The 13034-nt window shown below is 41.3% G+C and overlaps 1 long non-coding RNA gene across 1 annotated transcript; it reads right to left on the minus strand.

Moving 5' to 3' along the window:
• Positions 1–511: 511 nt before the first annotated feature.
• On the minus strand, positions 512–6328 carry LOC109452867 (uncharacterized). Its single transcript, XR_002138199.2, has 3 exons — positions 6024–6328; positions 4577–4660; positions 512–3513 (listed from the first exon to the last, which is right to left on the minus strand). It is a non-coding gene; the product is annotated as an uncharacterized LOC109452867 (long non-coding RNA).
• Positions 6329–13034: the final 6706 nt, after the last annotated feature.

Consider the following 13034-nt stretch of genomic DNA (forward strand, 5'->3'; position numbering starts at 1 on the left):
TTTAAAACTTCCCAGATGGTTCTAATATGCAGCCAAAAATGTGGGAACTACTGGGTTAAACAGGAAAGCGTTGAGAACTACAATGCCGAAGTACAAGACATTAGTGAATAGAAAGTAATAATTTTGTAAATTTACCCATTAAGATGATGTTCAGTACCAGAAGTTCTGTTTACTTGGACAAAATGCTTTTAAAAAATCAGTTTGTCTGTAGTACTTTAAAAATCAACGGTAAGAAAAAGTATACAGATGATTACGTTAAATTTAGGGTGTTGTTTTTTTTTCCATTTACTATGAATAAAACTAACCCAAAATATATTTTTGTGGAAATGTGCTTACTAATAGGTTAAAACCTCTTTATCTAATCATTTGAAAAACCAATTAGGACCAATTTTAAAATGAGCTAGTTGGTTTTGTGAAAGCAAAATGAAAGGATTTCAAGTATCGTGTGATGAAAGTTTACCTGTTTTTGAAATTCTAGTCTATATTTACAGATACAGTCTCAAAATCTAGCAATATTCCACTTTAATTTTTATTCCTAGCATATTATGCTTTGTTGCTAATTGAAAGTAAACAGCACATACCAATTGACAGGAAAATGTCATATTTTCATGGTGACATTAAAATATATTGATATTTATAATACAATATTTAAGAATATAATTCTTTAAAATAATATTTTACATAAAATCGCCTTATCTGGTGCCTGGAAAAAATTACTAAATGATTTTTTTTCTAGTTCTAAGAACAATTTCTAAGTTAAATTAGTCAAAAAAGTTTGGCTTCAACCCTCCATTTAGTTAATACCTCAAAGATCCCATAACAATCAGTGGTCTGTCATATGCTTGACTGTTTCCTGCAGTAATTACAATGTGCACACTAACATTTACTGAGCCCCTATTCTGGGTCACTTGCTTTCCTATGTTACCTCAGTAAATCATTACAACTCTACCCTCCTTTTATAAAAAAGAAGTTAAGAAATTTGCCAATGGCCACACACACAGCTAGTTAGTATCGTCTGGGATTTAAATCTAAAACTACTGTTCAACAACCCAATTCATGACCTTTACATCAGACTGTAAAGCCTTTTCAGCTTGGTCCAGTCAGTCTAAGTGCATGAATTACATCATATCAAACCAGGTCATGGAGTTTTTCAGATATGTACCTAAAGGCAGCTTGCATGTCCCCCACCCCCCAACTCCACCCCCTTCTTCTCTTCCATGCTCATCACCTCTGGTTCCTACAACTGTCCTTCCTAGGGTGACTGTGCGTCCCAGGTCTCCAGGGATCATCTTTGCCTACTAGCCTGCCATCCCCGTGTGATTGTTACGAGCTCCCCCCTTTCACTCTCAGAAGTGTTCTAAATTGAATGATAAAAACATGTTTTCAAGTAGCATCATTATCTCGGTCCCTTTCCTCTAATGTGTTTATGTCACTCTGTGTCTCCAGCCTGATGGCTGTTATTCTGACATTGTGGTATTTGGGATTCCACTGCTATAACAAGTGGAAAACTGAGAAAAGGGTGGGAAAGAGATGTAGATTAACTCTGTCATCTGTATAGATGACAAGGAGACTCCAAAGTAGATCATGTTAATGGGGTAGCTCTCAAAGTTCAGTTTGTAAATCTCAAAGTCTCCTAAAGTTTCTAGCTGAGAAGATGGCTGTAAGCCATTGTGCAGTTCCCTAAACTAAGCTGTCTGGGAGAAGCCTACATTCTTTCCACCCAAGAACTCGAGGATGTAATTTGGGACCTGACCACAGATTCAGAGTTGATTCCTTAAATATCTTTAAAATCTATGTAGCTGACCTGAGTGCCTGTTTAAAGTTCAAAGGAGCCCTGTAGTGCTTTATTTTTTCCCTATGAAATAAAATTTGCTTCCATTACAAGGGAGACTTCCCTTTGAAAACAGCATCTAATTAAGTGACATATAGGCCATCAATGAATGATTTTAAATGAATGAGATCAGGGTTTTAAAGGCTTCCCTGCATGATTTTAATAGTTAAGTGTTTAAGAATAGAGGCTTGTTTACATATAGCATATCTTCATGATAGAATAATATTCATGATAGAAAAACATTAAAAAAAATTTTTTTAAAGAAGTTTAAAAATCATACGTACTTTTTATAGTCTCCTTGTTTTTATTCATCATAGTACTGGAAATATTTCTATGTCAGTATTTTAGACTCAAGTCTGTAAAAAATCAGTTGTATGACTTAGGACATATTATTTGGTTCTATCAGCCTTACTTCATTCTGTAAAATTGCAATGATGGTATATCTACCTACCTCTCAGGGTTATTGTGATGATCAAATGAGATGAAAAATCAGAAATTCCTTGCACAGGCACAGCCTGTGGAATGGACTCAGTAAGTACTCTGTGGGTTATGATAGAACATTTCACTAAAGGGGGGTTATCAGCAAATTATTTCATATGTGCTAATCCAAGGCCAATGCGGGTGACAAAGTCGATCAGAGGTGTTGTAAACCGGTAGCATGTATGTCCTATTTGGTCTAACGATATGTTTCGTTTGGCCAAATGGTAATGGCCCATAAGGTGTTATGTTTTATTTTTTAATGTTTTTAATTGGCTGCCTGCATTGACAATTAGATGTCACTGAAGGCATCCAAATTGTTGGCACCTCGAAACGTTAGACTCTGATTCTCATATGGTAACAATAGCTGAGTACTTTTCCTGCCTTCTCCAGTTTGCTACTGTCCCCACCACTCCCTATGGCTCCACACCACCATCATTTATCAGTATTGGTGACCATTTATTACTGTTTCTCTCTTAGTAACTAAGGAAAGTGAAATATTTGTATTGCTATCAAGTGTGGAATAGTGTTAGGATTCACTTTCAAGAAAAATTCTTCTCAGTCTTTTCACTCATATATGTTACCTGCTTCACCCCATAGAACCCATAACTTCTCCTACAATCCCAGAGCTATAAGGAACCAGCATTTGGATCGGATAATCGTATCTTTTCTTCATTTTATAGATGAGTGAGTTGGGACCCCTGAAGACTGACTTGCCCAAGGTTTTAGTTAGAAACACAGTTGAGGCTGAATCTAGATGTAGTATGTTGCCTCGCTGTATTTCTTATGCTTCTAAAGGTTTTACTGTTTCTGCAATATTTTTTTAAATGGTGGAAATTAGTGTAAATTAGTTCTCTTTAAACAAACCCTTCATTAGCTCTCCCCTTTACAAAACACGTATGTAATTCATGGCTTTCTCCATGCAGATTTTTTAGGGTTTTCTGATCATTTCAAAAAGGGTTTTAGCTTAATAAGCTTTAGTTTTGCTGCAATGCTTGTAGAGAATTTAAAGAGACCATTTGAAAGGCACTGTATTTTGCATGACTGGTTTTCCTTTTTTCAACAGTGGAGAGTCTGGATAGAACTTGTCCATTGAAAGCCCTGCAATCTTGAAACATACTGGAGGTAGTTTTATGTTGTAGGTTGTAGATTTACTTTAGTATAGCAGGAAACGATTTTACAGTGGCTCTTAATTACCTGTGGAACTGAAAGACACATAAATAAACATACAACCGTGTTTCCCCGAAAATAAGACCTAGCCAGACAATTAGCTCTAATGCGTCTTTTGGAGCAAAAATTAGTATAAGACCAGGTGTTATTTTACTATACTATAAGACCAGGTCTTTATAATATAATATAATATAATATAATATAATATAATATAATATAATATAATATAATATAATATAATATAATATAATTAATATAATATAATAAATATAATAATATAATATATACCAGGTCTTGTATTAATTTTTGCTCCAAAAGACGCATTAGAGCTGGTTGTCCAGCTAGGTCTTATTTTCGGGGAAACACTGAATATATAATATATAACTATATATAATTAATTTTAACTATTAACATCAAGTTCTCCAAAACATTATTTAATACAAATAACAAATGACTGAATTAAATCATTTTATTTTTGTGTTCTTATTCCCCTTTCCAATTTGTGGAAAAGGAAATAACCCAAAGAAGTTGGAAAGCAGATGACATGGTATTTTACAGTTGGATCTATACTAAATAAATGAGGTATTATTTATATGTATAAAAATATAAAGCTGTTTTGGGAATTATCATGTGACTGAGTTAATTTGAAGATAGAACAAAAAAATAATATAGCTAGCAGTTTTATGAAGAAAATGGCTTTCTACGCTTTCCCTTTTGGAACATTACCTTTTTTCATTGGATTAGAAACAGTTTGACGTGAGAGATTTTGGATTATGTTTGTTATGAAACATTCCCAAATAGAAATAGCTATGGTTTTTATTTCAGATTAAGAATAATCCATGCTCATTATTAAATAATGAAAGGATCTAGTGACAAAGAGAACTACGTTTCATCCTATTACTCAGACTTAAAATATTGGTATATAAATTTAGAAGCTTTTATTCTGAGTTAATACCACCACTCATGTCTTCAGAATTGTCCACAGTTGGGATTTTAGATATAGAAACAAATAATTTGATGGATTTAGGAATAGCCTAATGCAATCCAAATTGTACGGAGGGCAGGAGACAAAAGACCCAAAAAGAAATCCACACTTACGAAGGTGTAGGGCCTGGTCCATCAATCTTACTGACCAGACTGAAAGGAAGACAGCAGAGGATCTTGGTGCACAATGAGGCCTCCCTGAGAAAGAAAGAAGTGAAAGTGAAAAGGGCTTTGTGCCAGCAACTGTGCTGTCTCCCGAAGAGGGCTGTGGAATGAAACAGCAATGTCACCAGTGGCCCCAGCCTCTCTTCTGTGAGACGCCTATAAGTTGAGTGAAGAACATAAACAGAGAAGGTATTTCTCCAACAGTCAGAGAGGGAGATCTGAGGCTGAGACGGGAACAATTATCATTACACGGTAAGTACAGTAACAACGCCAAATGGGATGTTGGAGGATTAACTCCAACGAGGACGGTCAAAGAACGCTTAACAGAGAAAACAGCTGGTGCCAACGAGCAGGGGAGACAGGTTCTCTCCATGACTTAAAGCTCATCTGGAACACGATGGCTCTGAATTCACTACTCTTTTAGATTAATTGAATTACAGATATTTAACATATATTAAAAATCTCTCTAGAACAGACTAATGGGAAAGGCTTATCTTAGACTAATGAGATTCTTTGAGATGTAGGATTGTATTGCTTTCAAATACGTAAAGGCATTTAGATGAGAATAAATGTTGCATAGATTGTTGAATTGTGGAAACTGATAATGAAACACTGGCGTATAAATGTATGCCTCTAACATGTTCTTTCCCTTTAGATCGTTATTATGCTATGAATTTGGTAAACTCACCTTCCTTTTGCTTCCATCTAAAGCAAAATAAATCCTGAATCTGAATCATATTTACTGTACTTTTTTTTTATTACTCAAAGGACACATTACTCTTTAGTGAATAATATACCTAGTAAATATTTACTCATAGTTTGATTTAGTGATGGAAAGGACAAGAAGGCTTAAAGATAAATATCTTTAAAGTTATACCTTCACTGCCAACTGTACAACTTCATGTCAAGATCTAACCTAATCAGAAAAAAGTAAATTCTCTGTCTTATGCCAATAGAACTAATTCCATGCAGTCTGAATCATCACTAAATTAAAATAGTTTCATGATTTCTTTGATCCAAGCCTTTTAAGTACACAGTACATTTTATTCAGTTCTATGGAATGTGGAGGCAGGATCTGATTTAATATTTTCTATTCAGGCTGTTTACTTTGTAGTCAACCATTCTTCAAAAACATTTTAGACTGCCCCCCATATTTTCCAGCCAAGGCTGTCAGTTTCTATTTATAAAGGTTAATTGAGACCTGGAGCCTACAAGCCTCTGATACAGAAGCAGCTTTTGCAGCCTTAATAGTTCTCTTTGAATCTGCTGCCAGATCTGATTCTACATGTAAATATTTGCCTGAGTTGGTTAATTTTTTTTTTCACAAGAGTTGGGGGGGTGAGGTTACCATAATGTAATTTATGACATGAGAACACAAGCTTTCATTTCTGCATACCTCTTTTTGCTAATTTCTTGGTGGTTGTCAAATTTGCAGATGTCTTCATTACGTCTCTTCTTAGACTTCAGCCTCCTTTGAAACTGCTGAGTCAACCAGGGAATAATGCAGCACATTGGCAGGAGCCCACGCTGTTCTAATTAAGTCCCCCTTCATGTCACAGAGGAAGTTGGGTTGAGGGAGATATTTGCCATGACCCTTAATCTTGAAAAGTGAACATCTTGTTGTGAGAACCAGCTTTGAGCAACGTCCTTGGGATGGTTGACATGTTCCTTTGTCACCTCTCCAGGAAGCCGAGTCTGCCTTGGAATGTAGTGGAAATAACCCACCGCAGAAGCACTTGCTGCTCAGGTTGTTTTTTTTGCGACAGCCTCCTGCTGGGAAGGAAGAAACCTTGTCTCTTTCCACCACCTCACTTCCTCTTTCCCGCCAGAGGTCACCCAGCCACTTCAGAAAGGACGAAAGGAGCTGACAGAGCCGGGCCCTGGGCTCTGCTCACTGGTCTGTGCTTGGACTGTCCAGGGGCAATGTAACATGTGCCACATAGGTCATTTCTAATTTTCTAGTAGCCACATAAAAAAGGAAAAAGAAACAGATGAAGTTAATTTTAATAGTATATTTTAACCCAACATATCCAAAAATTATTATTTCAACATCAATCAAGAGAAGTTATTTTACATTCTTTTTTAAAACTTAATCTTCAAAATCTGTTGCTTATTTTATACACTCGAAGCACATCTCAATTCAGACATTAAGTTTTCATTGGAAATAGATTTTTGGTTAGTTGGATTTTATAAAAGTAACAGCTGAAAAGATAGATTTACAAGTTGTTCCAAGTATACTAAAACTTGTTTTCCAATAACTGAACCAAATATCAGTTTTTAAAGATTAGTTAAAATTAAATAAAATTATCCCATTTCTTAGGTTCACTGGCCCACATTTCAAGAGCTCAGTAGCCACACGTGGCTGCTGACTACCATTTTGACAGCACAGAATTAAACAATGGTTCACAAAAATGACACCATCAGCATCACCTGGGATTTTATTAGAAATGCAGAATCTCAGGCCTCACCCTGGACCTACTGATTCAGAATCCACATTTCAGCAAGAGCCCCAGGAGATTCGTATGTGCAATATGGTTTGGGAAGCACTGATCGATTTAACACACAAGGAAAAGTGGTATCATTGCACTCATTTTACAGATGGGTATACTGAGCCTCGGAGAGGTTAGATAATGTGCCTTAAATCAGAGCTAATAAGTATGGGAGCTGAAATTCAAACTCAAATCCTGCCCACTTTTAAGCCCATGCTCTTTCTAATATTTATCACTCAAAGCATGCAACATGTACTACTAATGGTATAAATTAATTTCAAATCTAACCAGAGAGCATTTGAAAAAGCACTAAAATACAAATTTTGAAGATTTATCCCTTTTCCATCCTCTTTTAATTTTTCAAATAGGGTCAAGGTTAAAATCTCTAATTGGTGCTGTTGTGTGTTTTTTGTCTGTTTGTTTTTTTACTAGATTACCCATTTATTATAAAAGAATGTTAAGGGATCCAAATCTATTATGGTTTCAATACCTAACATTTGCTAAAAGTGGACCTCAGCCTCAGAACCTTCAGCAAAGTATCTAGCTAGATTTTTATTGCTTTAGTTCATTTCATTGTATTTATTCTTATTTTTACCTTCTGTTCATGGCAAATGATGCTGGCTTTCATTTACAGTTGTGATACATAAAGTAGATGTATTTGAGTAAGAGAAAGTGGTTGTAAACGTGAGTCCAGATGTGCTATGGCCCCACGGGAAGGAGGCATGGGCATGACGGACGGGTAGGAAACACCACCCAGGCTGACGAGGCCTCCCTGTGAGGCAGTGCCAACAGCGGTTTAAGCCTTAGGGAAGCCCTGAAAATACTGTATGCTTTGTTGCCAGTGCCTCTTCAAAGCACTTAGCAATCATTATCATTTTTTTTCTTTGCATGTGTTATGGATGTTAATTCTGTTTGGCTGGTTTGGTTGCCTAGCATTTCCTACCTTCCAGCCCAGAAAACAAAAAGATCCTCCTTTTGAGCTCCTCAATCTGTCAGCCAGGCTGTGAGCCTAAAGGCTCAGCTGATTGGATGCTTCTGCTCCTGGATGGATTGAGAACAAGGGCTGTGAAGAAGCAAGGGCAGCTCAGGGCTCGTGGCTGCAGTGGTAGCAGAGCAGTGGCCACAGTCACGTCTTGTGGTTTCTGTATCAGGATTCAGCAGCGGCAGCAGAAATGCCCTGACCGGGCTTGTCATGACCTGGTTCGGGGTCCCAGGCTCCGTTAGCAACACTCCATTTTCTAAGTGTGGTTTCTCTCCAGGTTTCCCGTGGTACTCGTGGGTTACACGGCACTATTCTAAAATAGCATCTTCCTTTTTTGGTAACCAAAGTTGGTTTCTGTCTTTTACAAATAAAAACCATGATTGTTAGATTGGGATTATTTGATTGTCCATCAAACCCACTAGACTACCAAATCTCATGAGAGTGGAGTCGGTATCTGCTTGTTCACATGGCAAAGGCCTGGGGCCTTTGAGGTTGGTGTTCAATTGGTAGTTGATGAATGAATGAATGAATGAATGAATGAATGAATGAATGAGTATTGAGCACATAGGAGATGCCAATAAACTGTCAAAAAGTCATGCTTTTACTTTCTCAAAATGAACTAAATATATTCTATGATGTAAGAGAATCTATGAAAAAGTAAATTTCAGAGATAAATGACTAATAAGACCTAAATTAAAAGAACCCTTGACTTCACAAACTGACTCACCCAAGATTCCTTCCCTGACTTTTCTAGTGTTAAGCTTTGTTTCCTAACTCTGAACTATTAAAGGCGCTTAAACAGAGAAAAGGGGAAGATAAAAGTTAGTTTCTGTGCTGTGAATATGTAATGCTTTCAAAATTAAAGGATATAAATTATTTGAAAGATAACATATTTGGAGCCTTTGACAACACAAACTGATTCAGCCATAAAGATCACACTTATCTGAAATAGAAATGTCAATCATAGAATTTCCAGAAATTAGAATGTGCCTAGCTAAATTGCAAAGGTGTGCTAGGCAGCTTATCATGCGGGAGACCCTGCTCGCTGCGCCATTTGTCATGCAGGGAGGCCTGCGGGGTCTCTGCTCCCGCTCCCCATACAAGAACACAGGACATGGTGAGGCCAAAAAGGAACACCCACGGAGCCATAGGTAGGGGAGTCATACCACTATATTCTCTCTGGCGGCACTATACTCTCACTGGAGGCTGGATCCACACTGTCCGCAAACCGCCATCCACACTTGCCAGCCCAGCCGCCATCTTCTTGCCCCCATTCTCTCTCTCTCCCTCCGTAGCCACAGCAGTTATATTGGCGGCTAATTGGCTAACTGGCTACAGCTGACGGCCAATCAGCCACAGCTGACGGCCATCTACTACCCGAGCCAGCACTCCTCCACGTGAGGCCGAGAGCCTGTAAACTACTTTCTGGGGCTCTGCCCCCACAGTGGCCTTTTCTAGGTAACACAGCCGAGAAACTAAGTAATCTGCTGAAGGTCAAAGAGCTAATAAGAATCACATAGCTAAAGAGCTAGGATTTAAACTCCAGCCTGACTCCAAAGCTTAACATTTTTAAGAAACACGCTATACTTGTTGCCCTATAGATTTGAAGCCTGTATTTGTGATGAAGAAAGACTCTGGCTCCATTTTTTATGTTAGCTGACAGGTTTTAGGCCCCACTCCAAAATCAACAGTAAATGTTAGTGCCTACGATTCACCTAACCCCCATTTTTTGTCGTTACTTCTACTAAATCTTAGGCTACATTTGCCATAGTTCATGTCACTTAACAGTGACAGTGTGGGGGCAGAGCCCCAGAAAGCAGTTTCCAGGCTCTCGGCCTCACATAGACAGGTGCTGGCTCAGGTAGTAAATGGCCAACTGTGATTGCATGGCCATCAGCTGTGGCTAGTTGGCCGTCAGCTGTAACCAGTGAGCCATTGGCCACTAATATAACTGCTGTGGCTACGCTAGCAGAGAGAAGGAAGAGAGAGAAAAGAATGGGGGCTAGCAAGAAGATGGTAGCTGGCAAGTGTGGATGGCGGTTTGCGGACAGTGTGGGTCCAGCCTCCAGTGAGAGTATAGTGCCGCCAGAGAGAATATAGTGGTATGACTCCCCTACCTATGGCTCCGTGGGTGTTCCTTTTTGGCCTCACCATATCCTGCGTTCTTATGTGGGGAGCGGGAGCAGAGACCCTGCAGGCCTCCCTCCATGACAAATGGCGCAGCGAGCAGGGTATGGTGCCGGCCAAGGCTCTCCCAAGAGTGGTGGAGCAGTTTGTGTGTATGAACACTGAGTCTCTGGAAGACCAGGAGGAGCAGCTGCCGGAGAGCTGGACCCCCGTGGAGGGGTGGAAGGACGTGGACGGTTCTCCCACCAGCACAGGAAAAGCCAAGCAGCTGCTGGAGAGATGGAGCCCCGTGGAGAGGTGGAAAGATGTGGACGGTTCCCCAACCAGCACAGGCCGGAGAAAGCGAAGGTTATTGCAGCCCTGTGGGCCGGGGAAGTTCCTGCTCAGGCAGCCCGGATGCAGGACTTATAGTCCCAGGAGGTAACGCTTGCTGAGTCCTCCGTGGGAGATGAGGGTGAGGTCAAGGTCATCCCTCACCCCCAGGACAGCCCTGGTGAATGACTATGGACTATGGGGAATTGCCTTCCATCCCTAATTTAATGGACCGCTTGACTGTTTGTTTGGGAACTGTTGTTAGTGGAACTGGGGGATATTTGCTTTTGTCTCTTGACTGGCCGCCATTGAGAATATGTAAGCACCTTGATTGTGAGTCGCTGTTGTTCCAGCAGGGTACCCTGAGAGGCACAGAGAGAGTGGCAGTGCCCTGAGAGCCCTGGCTGAGTCCAGGAAGTCTGGCTGAGCCCTGAAGATACCCTGGCTGTGTCCAGGAAGTGTGGCTGTGCCCACAGAGAGTGGCAGTGCCCTGAGAGCCCTGGCTGTGTCCAGGAAGTGTGGCTGTGCCCACAGAGAGTGGCAGTGCCCTGAGAGCCCTGGCTGTGTCCAGGAAGTGTGGCTGTGCCCACAGAGAGTGGCAGTGCCCTGAGAAACCCTGGCTGTGTCCGGGAAGACAGGTGGTACCCTAAGAAGTCCAGGAAGTCTGGCCGTGCCCAGAAGCACTGGTGGTGCCCTGAGAAACCCTGGCTGTGCCCAGAGAGCCTAGCTATGTCCAGGATATTGCATTCACCCCCAGGCTCCTCGCACAGAGCCCCTCGCGGAAGACGCTTGTCACGTAGATTGTGAGGCAAGAGCCTGTAGGGTGGAGTGTGGGGGCAGAGCCCCAGAAAGCAGTTTACAGGCTCTCAGCCTCACATAGAAGGTGCTGGCTCAGGTAGTAAATGGCCAACTGTGATTGCATGGCCATCAGCTGTGGCTAGTTGGCCGTCAGCTGTAACCAGTGAGCCATTGGCCACAATATAACTGCTGTGGCTACGCTAGCAGAGAGAGGAGAAGGAGAAAAGAGAGAAAGAATGGGGGCAAGAAGATGGTGGCTGGCAAGTGTGGATGGCGGTTTGCGGACAGTGTGGATCCAGCCTCCAGTGAGAGTATAGTGCCTCCAGAGAGAATATAGTGGTATGACTCCCCTACCTATGGCTCCGTGGGTGTTCCTTTTTGGCCTCACCATATCCTGCGTTCTTATGTGGGGAGTGGGAGCAGAGACCCCGCAGGGTCTCCCACATGACAGACAGCAAGGCACTTTCTCCTGTTGGTTCACATTTGGGCAAGTGTACATGGAAGCAGGTACCTTCCCTCTCTTGGTGCCAGGGAGGAACTTAACTTCATTCCAATCCTACCTCCTATCCACAGACACACAAACCACTCACTCCTTCCTTCCGTTCAGGCATTTGCAGCCCATCTTGGGTGGCTGCTCTGTTCTCCCCAGAAAGCCGCGATGTGAGTCATACATCTCTTCAAATTATCTTGGTGCTCCTGTGGCATCTAGTTCAACATCCAAACAAATCTGAGAGCAGAGGGTGTTGATCCTGCCCTCTGTGGGACAACAAGACAATATGAAATGTCAGCATGGGTCTTGGCCTAGAAGCCAGAAGCCTCCTGTGGGGACAGAGCCAGGAGTGCAGTTTGCTTGGCCTCACGTAGAGAGGTGCTGGCTCAGGTAGTAAATGGCCATCAACTGTGATTGGATGGCCATCAGCTGTGGCTAGTTGGCTGTCAGCTGTAACCAATGAGCCACTGGCCACTAATATAACTGCTGTGGCTATGCTAGCAGCAAATGGGGGCTACCAAGAAGATGGTGGCTGAGCCTGCAAGAGCGGATTGCAGTTAAGACGGCGCTTTGCGGACAGTGTAGCTCCTGCTTCCTGTATCTCCAACCCAGCCTCCAGTGAGACTATAGTGGTATGACTCCCCTATCTATGGCTCCGTGATGTTCCTTTTTGACCTCACCATGTCCTGCATTCTTTCGTGGGGAGCGGGACTAGAGACCCTGCAGGCCGCCCCACATGACACCTCCTTATAAGAAAAAAGACGAACGAAACTCATTACTGCATTGACTGCACAAAGAACTTCATTTATTGTCTAATCTTTGTATTTTTGGCAAGGGTGGTATTTCTGTCTTCCTTCCCACTCCAAGCTTATCTCTGTTTTTCCTTAGAAAATTTCCAGCTCAAAGGTGTTAGAATTAATTCTCTGATTGGTATATCCATAAAATTGAATTTTACTAGTGGGCAGAGTATGGGGACAGAGTCCCAGAGAGAAGTTTAAAGGCTCTCGGCCTTATATGAAAAGGTGCTGGCTTGGTTATTAGACGGCCATCAGCTGTTACTGGTTAGCCATTAACCACTAATATAACTGCCGTGGCTACACTCTGAGTTTGGTTGGTGGGTTGGCAGAAAAGCAGACAGCGGATTGCAGATCATGTGGCTCCTGCTTCCTGTGTCTTCAACCCAGCATCCAGTGAGACTATAGTGGTATG

The sequence above is a fragment of the Rhinolophus sinicus genome, linkage group LG02, assembly GCF_036562045.2.
Source record: "Rhinolophus sinicus isolate RSC01 linkage group LG02, ASM3656204v1, whole genome shotgun sequence".
NCBI classification, from domain to species: domain Eukaryota; kingdom Metazoa; phylum Chordata; class Mammalia; order Chiroptera; family Rhinolophidae; genus Rhinolophus; species Rhinolophus sinicus.